This window comes from Empidonax traillii, unplaced genomic scaffold (assembly GCF_003031625.1).
Source record: "Empidonax traillii isolate 1590-97213 ecotype Southwest subspecies unplaced genomic scaffold, ASM303162v1 scaffold528:size513120, whole genome shotgun sequence".
NCBI lineage: Eukaryota > Metazoa > Chordata > Aves > Passeriformes > Tyrannidae > Empidonax > Empidonax traillii.
This window is the reverse complement of record NW_020955721.1, coordinates 374465-388947: the sequence shown is the minus strand read 5'-3', so window position 1 is coordinate 388947 and position 14483 is coordinate 374465. Positions and strand designations below refer to the sequence as shown.

General features: G+C 44.7%; 1 protein-coding gene and 1 non-coding gene across 7 annotated transcripts in view; one reads left to right on the top strand and one right to left on the bottom strand.

Moving 5' to 3' along the window:
• NCOA7 (nuclear receptor coactivator 7) overlaps positions 1–12668 on the bottom strand; it is a 92003-nt gene extending 79335 nt beyond the window's left edge. For 2 of the 6 annotated variants that reach the window (XM_027897086.1, XM_027897092.1), the window contains exons 1-2: positions 12470–12668; positions 10342–10513 (exon numbers count right to left, since the gene is read on the bottom strand). The gene's annotated coding sequence lies outside the window, so the exon portion shown is untranslated. Of the gene's footprint in view, positions 1–1722; positions 1829–5402; positions 5519–5570; positions 5643–10341; positions 10514–12469 lie in introns of those variants that run through there. The other 4 variants (XM_027897087.1, XM_027897088.1, XM_027897089.1 and 1 more) reach the window with 4 other exon arrangements.
• A 33-nt stretch (positions 12669–12701) lies between these two features.
• TRNAE-CUC lies at positions 12702–12773 on the top strand. The gene has a single exon. It is a non-coding gene; the product is annotated as a tRNA-Glu (tRNA).
• The last annotated feature ends 1710 nt before the right edge of the window (positions 12774–14483 follow it).

Genomic DNA, 14483 nt, shown 5'->3' with positions numbered 1-14483 from the left:
ACAGTGTCAACAGAGCAGGAGAAAAGAAAACTAATCTTCATCTCCTTAATCTCTTTTCATGACAATCAATGTGTTGGTTGTACTAACAGAAATGATGCATTACAAACAGAATCCAATTTTCAAAACAAATATCCCATTTAAAAATTGGTCCACTGAGTGATCAGTTAGCAGCAGAGCTCTATTTTAAGGAATCCAGAACTCCTGACAGAAGGGAACAAGTAAGTCCCAAAGAGCAACCACATCAGCACTAGCCCAACAAAGGAGAGTTACTTTCCATGCCGGATTACTGTAGCAGGGCACAAATGTAGATGTCACAAGAAGTTCTTGCCTAGCCTTTGTACAGTGATGTGATGTTACCCTCTATTTACTCCTAACCACAGGGCATACCTAACCAACACTGATCAGCATCATACACTGAAAAAAACCACCACTAAAGAACAAAACCAAAAAAACAATTGCCTGTAGATCAAATGAAATTTCTTCAGCTGATACCTAACCACAAAGACTGGAGAACAACTCACAGCCCTAGCAGAGAGCCACCTTGTCATTCCTTTGGGGTTCTGAACTCATCTCCTAACTGCCCTGATGACTACCCAGGTTGCTTGCAACTTGACCCCTGTATCTGGGAGGCATAGGGACTTTCATGCTCATCAGCTGTTAATCATCTGGGCCAGATCTGCACAAGTGACTGGCTCACTGCAGGCAAAGTCAATCTTTCACCACACTTCAGCACACTGTTCCCTCACAAAGTAAAAGTTTTACCTCCTTGGTTCTCCACCCACTGTCACCATGACTGGCACCACACATCTAGCGGACAACACCTGCATTTCAGTTTTTGAAGCTGGGACAGATGTCATGGTCTGGGTTTTACGTCATGGGTTATCACACCTCCTACCTTTAGCAGTCTTTAGCAGCTTCAGTAAAAAAGGTTTGTTCCAGGATGGAAAAAAAAAGGGAGTACAAGAAGTCACACATTGCTTATATCAGTGAAGAATTTATTTTTAATATATATTGTAAATATCACACAAGCAATCTTCGTATGTAAAATTATTATACACTTCAATGCTTCCGTGAAGAAAGTATGATGGAAAAACTAAAGCCACTCTCTGGCCTACCAAGTTTTGCCAAGCTTGCTACAGCTACCAAATCCATACAGATTAAACTCAGCTTTATCAGAAGTGCCCAGGTCTTTGGCATCAGTACAGCTACTTAAAAGGCATTATGGAAATGCTATTTCTTAAGCTGACAGTAAAATAAAGCCCTTGCCACCAGACTGGAGCATTACTTGACCATAAGGCAGTTACCTACAGCAACAGCCTAATGCTACCTACTGCACTTGTGCACAGTGACTACTGACACAGCATCCAAGCACAGCCAAGCCACTGCCAACAACACCGAGTTGTTCCTTGTAGCATCTCCTCCAAACAACCTAAGCAGACTCAAGTATTTTCTGCAATCACAGCATCACCTGATCTGGCAGGAAGCCTTCCATACCTCTTCCCTTTAAAATGAAGGTGGTAGTGATACTTCATAAATATTCATACTTCTTTCTATCCTCTGCATTACCTTAGAGTATTTCAAAAGAAAACAAACCAGAAAATAAGACAGATGGCATGTGGGACAGAAAGCAGAAAAAAACCAGACAGGAGTAGCAGTAGACAGAGAGAGCACTGTTAGAAAAGGTTAAATTTACTTGAAAGAATGAGTCAGGGAATAAATTACCTTTTCTTAAGATGAGTTCAAGGAAGCAACAGCTCTTACTGTGAACTTCTGTAAAACAAAGCTGTGATTTCCTCTAACTGATGCACCAGGACAGCTCTTTGCCTGGGGAGCCTTAAACTTTGGGGAAACGGCTCTCCTACCTACAGAAACGCCATGAGAAGATGCTAAAATCAGTCATTAATGGGTGAGACTACAGTAAGAAATCTTCCTTTCTAGAAATTATATAAAAAGCTTTTAAATTCTCTAAGTGAACACAAAATGAAACAATACTAATTCGACACTATAACCAAAAGATAAACACATATCTTGCCTCAATAAACAGGTATAACTTCCCTGCTCAGCTTGGATACTTTCTGTTCCTGTAAATCAGTTTGATATTACCATTACTCTATGATGGGTAGTCATGGAGCCTGCATTTCAAGAAGGATTTTGGAAAAAAACCCTGTAAAACACACAGAATAGCCATAAGAAAGGCAACAAAAGAAAGAAGTGGCACTTCAGTGGGATCTACACGTAGCATATCAAAGAGGAGGCCTAATGCTTAATTACACCTTGGGAGTACTACAGGCTTCACCCACCTGGACCACACAACACAAGGAATTTGAGGCGTGCAACTGAAAGCCCAGCTCACCTCTTAAGATAAGTAACAATCAGAAAGGCTTACTCAGATTATGATGAGTACTGTACACATCAAAAGCTCCAAGGCTAAGCCAGAAGTCTTCCTGAAGGATAAACTGTGGTTTCAGGACAAGTCATTAAGTCTCAAGTAAGTACAGGCAAGTCACTGGGATGCTATATGGTACTGAGCTGAAATACTGGTACTCCTTCTCCAAGCTTGGTTAGAGACTGGGAGCAGATCAGGTGCAAAAGCGAAGCACTGCACCTGGAGTAACTCACCCTTCTGAGCACTTAATTACCACCTTCTGCAGCGCAACCCACTGGAAGTACCAACAGACCCCAGGACGCCTGCCTGCACCCTGCCCTTGCAGGCAAACAGAGGAAAGACTGCAGATACACAACCACAGCTCCCTGCAGCACTAAAGTGAGCTGCCCACCCCAACACTGAGCAAACTGTTCCTAGCATACACCTTCCAGCAGCAGCAGAACTACTCATACCCATCTGATATTTTGGCCAGGAACAAAGACATACAGCTTTCCACTTACAGTGAGAAGGGTTTGCAAAGAAAAGGGTGAGGGGAAGAAAAAGAATACTCCTGTGTATGTGTTTAATATATCAATCTGAAACATTATGTTTTGGGGGGGAAATATAAACCCTCTAGCCTACTATGAACTTTGTCACTGCCTCGCTTCATAAATCTGGCTAAGGAAAAATGACAAGGGAATAAGATTTTAAAAAAAGGGAGGGAGGGGAAAAAAAACAAAGACTTATTTCTCCTACCTTGCTTTACTTCCTAGTCAAAGGAGGTCACCTAAGTGAGTGCTTTTAATGCTGACTTCACTGAAACATAGAATTTTACTTCCTCTTTTTGGGAAAGCAATCTTCACCCCCAGGACAAACTCACAGCAGCAGCAGCAGCGTGACTTGTGCATTTCCCTCCATGAGGGTACAGATCCCGAGGCCCAGCTCCCTCAACTGAGAAGGCACCAACTTTGTGGCAGGCAGCCATCCCCACTGTCAATAACTCCACCAGCAGGTGGATACCTCACCAAAACAAGAGCTGCGCCCATACAGCCTTAGAATTTTTTGGCTTATTGATCACGATGAGGAAGCGTGTTGTCGGTCTGCTGCTTCTTGGCTGATGATACTGGACTCACTCCAGAAGTGCCAAGGACCACTGAAGCCGCACTGGGCAGCACACCACCCACTGAGACAGAAGGCACAAGACAGGTTCCAGAAAGGTAGTTTTACCATTTTTCTAAACATGGGTTATGTTCCAGATTTCCTTCCATGCCTGTTAGATAGCAAAGAGAAATGGAATCCCTTTGTCCCTCATTTTTGTTTGTATCTCCAGCTGCCTAGAGGGCAATTTCTTGAGTCAGATCATGCTGCAGAGGCTCAAACTAATTTTCCACCTTTGAAACACCCACCCAAATGTGTGACTGCAGGGAGTCTCTCTGGCTGCAGTACTCATCCTTAGGATTCTCACAATTTTGTTAACTACCTTTTTTAAGAAATGTTATTCTCCAACCCAAATCACTATCAAATGAATTCACTTCTGTTTGAATGGAGGGGCTTATTCCCTAACATAGCAAGAGATTTTCAAGATGTCCCCTGAAATCAGGGCCAAATATTTACCAGAGACAACATCCAGCCAATTTTAGTCTTTTAAAATCCTGGTTACACAAAGCAACAAAGCCAATACAACAAGACAAGAACTGTTCCAATCAATTCTAACTCACTTCAACTCCCTTATCATTTCAGCAGTAGATGTGACAAATATGAATGGAAGTGTGGCCACTGGTGCAGTGAGAACAGGGCACTGGGTAAAGCCGAGGAGTGAAACCCAGAGACTCCCTCATAACTAACTTGGAAAAATCGGGTGTTCTAGGAGTGTTTTTTCTTCATTATAATATGCAACAAGAAAAAAAGGAACCTAATTTAAATGAAGCAGAGAGTTTCTCTCCAAGCCCAAGATTTTGATCCATTATTAAAAAAAAAAAAAAAAAGGAAGGCATCAGACAGTATTTTGGCTACAAGCATCTGCTCCAAGACAGCTCTTCGCAGGACCAACGTTTCTTGACTATTCAGGTCCTTAAAATATTTTGGTTTTATTTACAGAAGTTTTCCAGGTAAAAGCATAAAAGAGAAAGCAGTATAAAATGCACTGTGACTTACGTATTTTTAACCATGACTTACAGTTAAAGATACATATTCCTGATAAAGTAGTTTTAATTCAGAAAGTATGTATTCATGCATAATTTCTTGGCATTTTCTATTGCCTTCTCCAATAATTTTCTGAAAGTCTGTGTGTGTATACATAACTGTCCAACAGAACAATATCAGCAATTATTTCCACACTATGTAAACATTCGCTGATACAGTATGCTGGCAGAGTTCATCAACATACATTTATAAGTATCACACAAACACAGGCCCTTAGACTGTGTCACAGCATTTGAGGCAAACCATAATGGATTAATGGGCACCTACACATCTTAAAAGTTCACCATAGCGCGGTAATACAAGACATTTATGACTACTTAATGGGAGAACAATAATTGTAGCATGTAAAGTAAACACATGCTAAAAGCCTGTTACTGAGTGGGAGTGTTCATCATCTCATTTCATCACCTAGGGGACAAACAGTTACTGCATCCTTTAGCGCCATAATATTGCACACACACCATCCAAGACACAAGTATGCCCCTCCACCCAAAAACCAATTCTGAAGTACTGTATGATAAGGTACAAAGAGGAAAGTCCATTGCACAGATTAAAGAGACAAAAATCAGTTACCGACACACCTCTAGTACCCGGCAGCACTTCTTAATCACGACAACCTAAGGCTATATAAATTAATATATAAAGAGAGAGAGCCTGGAACATTCCAGTAATTCATCCGAGACCTGGCGAGGGAGGACATCGATGAGGTTCGAAGCGGTAAAAGCCGTCCAAGCGCCCCTCAGCAGTACCGGCTGGTCAGCGGCGGCCGCAGAGCCCAACGCGGGTCCCCAGGCGGCTCCGGCCGCCGCCCCGGCCCCGCACGGCCGCCCCTCACCTCCCACGCAGCGGTGCCGGGCTGGCTCCGCGCACGGCGAGCGGGCAAACAAACAGCTCCTCCGGCACCACAGCGCCCTGTCCCCGCCCCGGCCGGGGAACAAGGCCGTGACCGAGCAGCCCCGCCCGCCCCACGGCCCCTCGGTGCGGCGCGGGCAGTCACACCGACCTGCGGGCGGGCGGCATGGCGGACCCGCGGCCCAGCGCCGGCGGGAGCGCTCTGCGGACACCCCGCCAGCCCCGCCGCTCCCCGCTCGGCCACAGCGGCGCCGGCCCCGGCGCGCCCCCGCCGCTCCGCCCCGCCCCGGCCGTCCCGCCTCCCCTCGGCCCCGCCCGGCCCCAGCGGACCGCGTTGGACCCGGCCACGGCGGGAGGGGCCGCGCTCATCGCCCCGGGAGCTGGGCCGTACTGACGGCCTTCTGGGCTTCGTGGGCTCCGAGCCCTGCCGTGGGGAAAGGGGTCGGTCTGCGGGGCCAGAATAAGCCCTACGAGAACGGCGTCTTCATACGGCCCGAGCGCCAATGTGTGCCTCTGAGGAGTTGTTTTCTCAAGGGCAGTACTAAAAACAAAACAGCCAGTTTTGGAAATTGAGGTTAACCAAAGCCTTTAGATCCGTGGGAAACTTCATCTGCTGTTTCTGCACTGCCAGCAAGTAGGCTTCTTCACCCGACCCCCCAAAACAACACCTGCTACAGCTACCAGAAACTACATTCCCTTACCCGAGGTAACTCCAGGTAACCCTTCTAGATCTTTGCAGCTAGCTTAAACTGGATCTAGCTGCTTATTCCTTCCTTCAGTCAGTAACCAGCTCTAAAAGGCTGAAAGCTTAGGGGAAGGCCTACAAAGGCATCATCACATTAAATCCTATATTCCGCAAGACAAAAGCCTGAAGATAGGCAGATACCTGCATAAATTAAAAATGACACATATACATGGAGATGCTAAGAGACAATGTCAAAATAGCAAGTGGTGTGCTGGTGTCTCAGGTATAATTTTAATAATTATAATGTTACAAATCCAAAAATTCTAATTTTAAGTAAGAGAGATATTTGTCTGAGGCCTAGTTTTTAATTTAACAGCTGCTTAAAGATCCATTTTGAAAACGTGTATCATTTTCAGGATAAAATGCAACTCCAATACAGACCACTGCCATTACCCTACTCTTAGCATATGCTTGCCACCACTCAGTGTCAATACTGGGACATTAACTGCCTCAACTCCTCCCCTAAATTTGCTGCTGCACTTTCAGCTAAAATTGAAGTGTCCATCTAATTTTAACTGAAACAGCGTATTTTGCAAGACAAATATTTGCTTTAAAACAGTCTCCTCCTTAGAAGATATATTTTGAGAGCATACTGCAGCTTCTACATCTTACATCTATATTACTATCAGGCAAAAGATGGACAAACTCAAAGTTACATTGGTTAAGATCTCAAATACTTCACTAGCCCACAGGTTCTCTACCACCACACAGAAGAAAGGGGCCCTGCTCTCAGTTACTGTTCCGGCAGTGCTTAGATAACAAAATCGGGGGAAAAAAGAGGAAGAAAACTGCAGACTTAAAATAGTATTATTTACTCAACTTCTTCTGCCAAATTGCAGAAGCTATGAAGCCCTATCCATCAAAGTAGTGGAAACCCTACTTATCTATTAGCTGCACAACAATGTCAGTGACTAACACCTTATTTTACCTCCAGGAAAAGCTGTCCCTGTCCTAATGTACCAGTTTGCTGCCAATCATCATTCCAAGCAGTCACCTCTGTTATATTGTGTAGGTAGCTCTATGAAGACAATGCATAGATTCCATATAGTAGACAAAGAAACTACACATTTCTGTAGTATTTCTGTTGCCCCAAGCATTTCAAATACATATTCTAAACTGCCAGCATGGGGAAGAAATGACTTGAACTCCTGTCAGAGCAGCAGGCTAAGTAGGTTAGGACTTGAACAGAAGCATTGTACAAGTTCCAGTTATGGCACTGTGGATTATTGCCTGTAGCTCAACCCACAGACTTCATGTCATTACAAGAACCTGAGTGAGTGGGATGTAATGCACTGTTTTGTTTTACTGAGCCTGGAAGTAATAAGTAACGCCTGCCTATTTGTTGCAACAATGAACGTGAGATAAGTAGATAGGTAGATCAGACACACACACACGTATCACCTTTGAAATAAAATTTAGTTTTGGTCTCTCTACAGTTTAGAGATCCAAATGGTTTGCTCTTTCCCATGGCAATATGTTCTGTGCCAATTCATTTGAATACAAATGCTCTAACAGTTTAATTCATTGTCTTTGTAGTACCCAACTGCTGGTTTGAGAATAGATTATTTGGGGCATTTATTGTTACAAGTCAACCCAAAGTTGGGGAAGTTTGTGGACTGAAAACGGGGCATGGATTCTTGCTACAAGGGTTTTACTTCTTTCTTTGGAAAAATTGCCCATTTTGCTTGGTTTCTTAGCTAAAGACTTATCTTCACATGATTGTAATAGTGTGATTAAAACATATTTTCCACTGCAATTGGTAATCCTTCGTATGATCTCACTAGTGTCAGCTCTTATCCTAATAACAGATGGGAAACTGGGAACCATGGGTCCTATTTCAAGCTTTGGATGGTGGCACTTGATTTGCTCAAGAGTCAACCCTAGGCATTCCCAAGATATGCATCAGGGCCCAAGAAATCCCAAGGCTATATTTAAAACTATGAAAGTTTTAAAGCAATGTATTTGTCCTTTCTCTGTCTTATTTTTTTCTTCATAGTTAGAGGGGAATATCTTTAGAGGTTAGAATATCTTTACCTGAGAAAATCTTAAGTTCATGTTGCTCATTCATTTTAGGATTGTGCAAATTTGTTTTATCACCAATTGTACTATTTTGATGGAGATAAAATGCAATTTTGCTATTTTAATCCCTTCTAAATTGTGAATTTTTACCCTAGAAATAGACTTCTCACAAAACTCACATGTATAACCACACATGGAACACAGAACAGATTTGGGATACTGAAGTACTACATTTAAAGGAGTTTTGATCTTCTATAATACACACTTTAGAGTACATTAACAGAATTGCATGCATTACAGTGAAAAAACTGTTAGAGGTACAGCATGTTTATGGACTGCATTCAGATCAGCTAACACTAATAGCAAAAAAAAATATTGTATTGCTCATGTGTGTTTCATGTAGTTTCTGGATTTTTTTTTTTTTTTACATATGCAACTGTTAGCTTACAGCTTGCTTATTTAAGGAAGAAACCTGCCATAAAGAATTACATTGATAACCTTGACTACTACAGCAGTCCATTTTTGAAAAGATATGAAAATAAAGGTGACACCAATCTTTTTTTTCCATTAGCAGTCCCATTTTTCCCAATTACTCCTACAATTATTCACCATGAAGTAGTCACAAAATAGGTTTCAGACAGACTTTTATGCATACATAATTGAGGCCCAGCTTGATCCTACCATGCACTGAGGGCTATTTTTAGCCTGCTTTCTTCAGTTTATGTAATGATGAATTTTCAGTGTCCCCAACTCACCCTTTAACTTTGAATTGATTGTCTAGATAGAACTCAATTTGACAGAGGTACTGAAAATTTCCACAAGTTTTACACAAATGAGAAAGAGGCCATAGCTTGAAACTTTTATAAGAAGTTCTCCACTAATAACTTACACTGTGCACCGATTTTTACTGTGTAGTAGAGCAAACCAAAAGTTGCTTTCAAAATGCTCAGAAGAAAGACTATAAAAGAAACAAAATTGGCTGATACAAGAGATGGCAAAAAAGTCCTGTTTGTTTCAACTAAGGTACTTTTTTGAGCTCTGTGGGCGCTGGGTGAAGCATCCCACCACCGTACCTTATCCCAAATCCCAGAATCGGGTGCATTTTAACACAGCCTAAGAGGAAAAAAAAAAGCTGACACACGTTTTTCTAAATCAAATACAGTGCCAGGGTTAAAACGGCAGCTCAAGAAAAAGAATTTTAAAAGTATTTATAAATAAAAAGTATTTATAAAATACTGCTGATTACTCCCTTTCTTGTTCTTCAGGATCATTGAAGTATTTCCCGTAAACAGGGAACGCCGTGCCTGGACGGCACATGGAGACGTGACGCTGCACGTCCCCATGTGCCGCTCCCTGGCGCTGTGTGCACCACACTGCAGGCAGAGGGAGCCTGGAATAGGGGCTTGGAGCTGGGAGCTCAGCAGTCCTGATACTTGGGCAATGCCTTTTGAGGTTTTCCTTACATTATCTCCATGAAAACACTATTACGTTTAAAACAGATATAATAAATATAAACTACAATAGTATTTTTTCTGCCAGAAAATCATTATAATCTAACAGTTAGGTAACCATTCTGACTATACATGGAAATTATACATAAAATAGCAAAAGACCATGCATCATCATCTCCATCCCTCTCCTCTCCACTTCCTTGAGGGATAATGTACATTTTAAGTCAGGCTAACTTAAAGAAGAAAAGCTGATGTCAGGACTTTCCAAATGAAACATACAGTTGAGGTAAGAGAAGAGTGATAAATGCACACATTACACAATCACAAATACAATTTACAGATTTTGTGCAGATTGAGGATTTTCACTACTGCTGAAGCATGTACCACAGACACTAAAGACACTTTGTATTTACCATTATATAGTAGAAACATACTCAAATGATGTACTTTCCATAAATTAGCACATTACTTCGATGTTATTCTTATTCATCTTTACATAGTAAGCCTACTATCACACATCAATTAACATGGCAAATTAAAGTAATAATAATATGTAATGTATTCATATGGAACAGACAAGTTAATTGCATTCTGCTATACAGCTTGCATTTAAAGTAATTGCTCTGATTTTCCAGGTTTCAAAATTCAGCTTTACATACCAAACTGGCAGCTGTGGTACAGTACCTCCAACACTGAATGGTACTCACTTGGTTTTACCAACACACCACCGTTAAGTGAAAAGAAACACCAGCCTCTGACATTCCTTCCCTGGCGCTTTCGGGAAGATCATTCTTCAGCTAGCATCTCAGGGATGCAGGCACTGGCTGCTTCTGTGCTGGCAGGAGGCTGAATCGCTGACAGTTTCACTGATGCATTTCTCTGTCGGATACAGGAAGCCAGAGAAGAGGCATAATCTTTTGTCAGTGCACATGACTTGTACAGCAAAGAAAGCCATTTCTAAAAATAACAAGACAGCATATGACTCTCAGTGCTACTTTCCTGATGGTCTACTGGTCAGCCAGGTTCACATCCAGCCATAAGATCACATCTTTCATAGGCTCAGCTACTTTTCTGAAATTGTTGGGGGGGATGTTTTTTCTCTAACACTCAGGCAGCCTAAGAATCAGGGGTCTCACCCCTACCTTCCTCTGCAGTGTCACACAACAGAGGCCTTCTAAGAACTTGGTGGCAATGACCCTTGTGTAACACACACTTTCAACAGTGCAAATGCAGCTGTTGTGGACCTACTCTAGTTCTTACCTAATTGTCTCGTGCTGATAACAGCCACAGAAGCACAGAAGTCAGTACCACTCCAAAACACACCTTATAAGCACCCAGGGTGGAGAAGCCTATGCTTTTAACCATGACACTGTGGACCTAGTGAAGCATAGAAACCCTTTAAGACTAGCTTAGTTTCTCCAGCACAGAACCACATCTGTATTTGGTTCACATTCCCTGAAGCTTCCATGTTGCAGGAAACTAGCTCCCACTTTGCCTTTCTCTTCAACAATGGGCACAGATTACCTGCTGGGACCAGCTGACCTCTCTCACCTAATCACATACAACTCTTTGCAGTGGCCTCAGGCCACAGTGATACCTCACCCTCCAGAGCTCCACAGCTTTGTCTCCTTAAGGCCTAAAATGCCTTGGTCTTACCAAAGAAGGTGCTATCAATCTACACATGTGAAATGGTATTCTTGCATATATAAGACATAAGACTGTATTTGAGGGCCTGATTATAACCTTGTATTTTATGATATCTACCTCATTGCACAGTAAACTTGCTCAACTCAGACAAAAGAAATCTCCATCACAGTCAAGACACATGTTTTGTTCCAGCCTGCTACAGTGAAATGTTTGGGATGAAATCAACTGTTGGCTGAACTCCGATGAGACACAAACCAAACACTATCAACCTCCTGAAGACATCCCCAAGGAAAGGGATACCTTTGTTTTCAGACTCTAAAGCTTTTAAAGATCAGCTAATGTATATTTGCACAGTCCACAAGAAACTTATCTATCTTAACACAGGAAAGGTCTCTTATATAATGTATTTTAGAGCAGAGTGCTTGAGAACTAGAGAAATTTGCTTGTGTAGAGCCAACCTGCCTGTATTATTGGACACTTTTTCCTCCTACAACTCGTGGATCTACTGTGCTCATAAACCCAACACACCAGAGGAAGAAGCGCTCATGCAGTGTCATCTGCATCGTTGGCAGTTTTCATTCCTCCCACACAAATCTTACCAAAACAAGCAAGGTCACAGCTCAGTATCTACGGCGTGAGGAGGCCGCGGGAGTGCAAAGCAAGCAAACCCCCAACCTCGAGTCCCTGTGTGGAGCCACTGGCTCCCACCTGAGGCAGGCCTTTGGACTGGCTCTCCCCTCCAGACCTAACACCGGTGCTTTTATTTCCACAGCCTGCCCGGACAGCGACCAAGACGGAGCTGAGGGAAGCACCACGTCCATCCCCTCCCGGCTGCCGCCTGCCGGGATGTGCAGGGCAGAGAGCTCGGCTGACGAGGCACCGCCTGCAGCCGTGGCAGCGACACCCCGTAAAGAAACGATCTTGTCACGAACAGCGTGTATAGGCAAGACGAAATGAGGGAAAACAACCGCGTGGAGCCCCGCGCCCGCCGCGGACGGCCGGAGTGCCCCCGCGGGAGAAGGAAAGGAGACGTGGCCCTACGGTCGGACGCCTTTCCCCGAACTCCCCGCCCTGGCCGCGCAGCTCTTGCCTGTGGCCACCCCCACCCCCGCTGCGGAACCCCCGGGCTGGCGGCTCTGTCCCTCCCGGCCCCCCACCGTCATCCCGCCCGCGGTGGGGGACCCTCACCCGCCTCGCCTGGGCCGCCCCACTCTCCTTCCCACCCTGCCGTCGCTATCCCCTTCTGCGGGGTGGAATGGAACGTCCCTCCCTACACGCAGCTGCTTCCAAGACTTGGTACTGCCTGGAAGGTGGGAACACAAGGAAAAACCAGCGGCACAGTGTGGCGCGGGGGTGTCGTTATGGCCGTTGGGCCCTCAGCAAGGAGTGGTAAAGAGGAATGACGGAGCGTTCTGCAAGTTCCCTGGTGGTCTAGTGGTTAGGATTCGGCGCTCTCACCGCCGCGGCCCGGGTTCGATTCCCGGTCAGGGAAAGACTCTTTTGTATTTTTCCAACTCTTTGGCGCTGTTGGTTTAATCACGACCCTCTTCTGCTTTTACGATTCCGGGAGCATCGGCCGGCCGCTGTGCGAGCCCGAGGCGTGGGCGTTAGTGCCCGGCTGGGATCATTAAGGCGCATTTGGCAGTTCGGAGGAATCGTGCACACGGGCAATGAGCGAAGTCACAGCGCCTTGTGCAGGTGGGCGGGGGAAGCGTGGCCAGGGGTAGCGTCTGGAAGTCTTCCCTTCACAAAACTAGCTGTGGACACCCCATGCCCACGCGTAGGGGTTCTAGAAGTCAGCAGAGGGCTGGTTAGAGGGGTAAATGTAGGGCTGCTGGCCAGCATTTACAAATACCATCACTTCCTTTTTTTTTTTTTTTTTTTTTTTTTTTTTTCCTGGCGACTCCTACAGTTTAGGGTGTTTCCATATATTTCTCCCCAGACGTGAATGGTTACTTAGTGCTATTACAAATCTTTGAACCATCTGTGTTATGGGGAAAGGCTGAGGAAACTGGGCCTGTTCAGCCTCAAGGAGAGACAAATGAGAGGAAACCTCATCAACGTCTACAAGGAACTGAAGGGAAAGTGTCAGGAGGAGGGAACCAGGCTCTTTTCAGTGGTGTCAAGCAGTAGGACAGGAGGCAACAGACAGAAACCAGTGCACAGGAAGTTCCACCTGAATATGAGAAAGAACTTCTTTACTCTGCTGGTGTCCAAGCACTGGAACAGATTGCCCAGAGAGCTTGTGGAGTCTCCCTTACTGGAGATATCAAGAATCATCTGGATGCAATCCTGTGCTCTAGGATGACCCTGCTCGAGCAGGGAGGTTGGAGCAGATGACCTGCTGTGATCCCTTCCCTGACCCGTTCTGTGGTTCTGTGACCTGCTTAGCTGTCTGTGGTGTGCATGTGCCTCTCGGACCGAGTGCTGTTTCCCCCAAAGAAGGTGGGAAGGGTTTGTCACCTGCACCCCTGTCGTGGCAGAAGGGGGACTGCAGTGCTCTTTGGTGCTTCCTCAGCTAAGCAACAGGCCTGCCTTTGTGCAGTGTATTTGCACAGCCCCCACCATGACATGCATATGGTTGGGGGGGCGCAAGGAAGAGAGGAGATATTCTTCTGGAGGTGGAAAGAAGTAAACAAAGAGACAAAGGGATTTTTAATACCTCCCTGCAGTTAGCACCTGTCTCCCTCCCTCCTGCAGTGAAGCCCGCACCACACCTGAGAATCATTATTGTTGGAAAAAGACCTTTAAGATTATCGTGGCAAACCATTCACAGAGCACCACTGCCCTATTCACCATTGAACTGTTTTTTTAACACTTCCAGGGAGGGTGACTGCACCTCTTTTCTGGGCAGTCTGTTCCAATGCTTTACAACCCTTTTTGTGGAAAAGAAATTTCCTAATATGTAATCTAAATCTACTCTGGCACAACTTGAGGCAATTTCTTTCTTAGCTCCTAAAAATGGTGTGGGTGCTCCAGTAGGTGGGAAGGGAAGAAGTGATGAGAACATAGAAAGGCCTTTGCCACTCCTGCAGCAGAGGGTGCCTCCTCTTCTCCTCCACCCAGAGCTCAGAGCTCTGTCCTGTAGCAGTGCACAATCAGCTGTGCATCCAAATCCTTATCCGGGGCTCCAGCAAGAACTTCTCTTCTTCACCTGTAGCCCCCCCCACACACACACCTGCCCCTAATTTGTAGGGTGAGA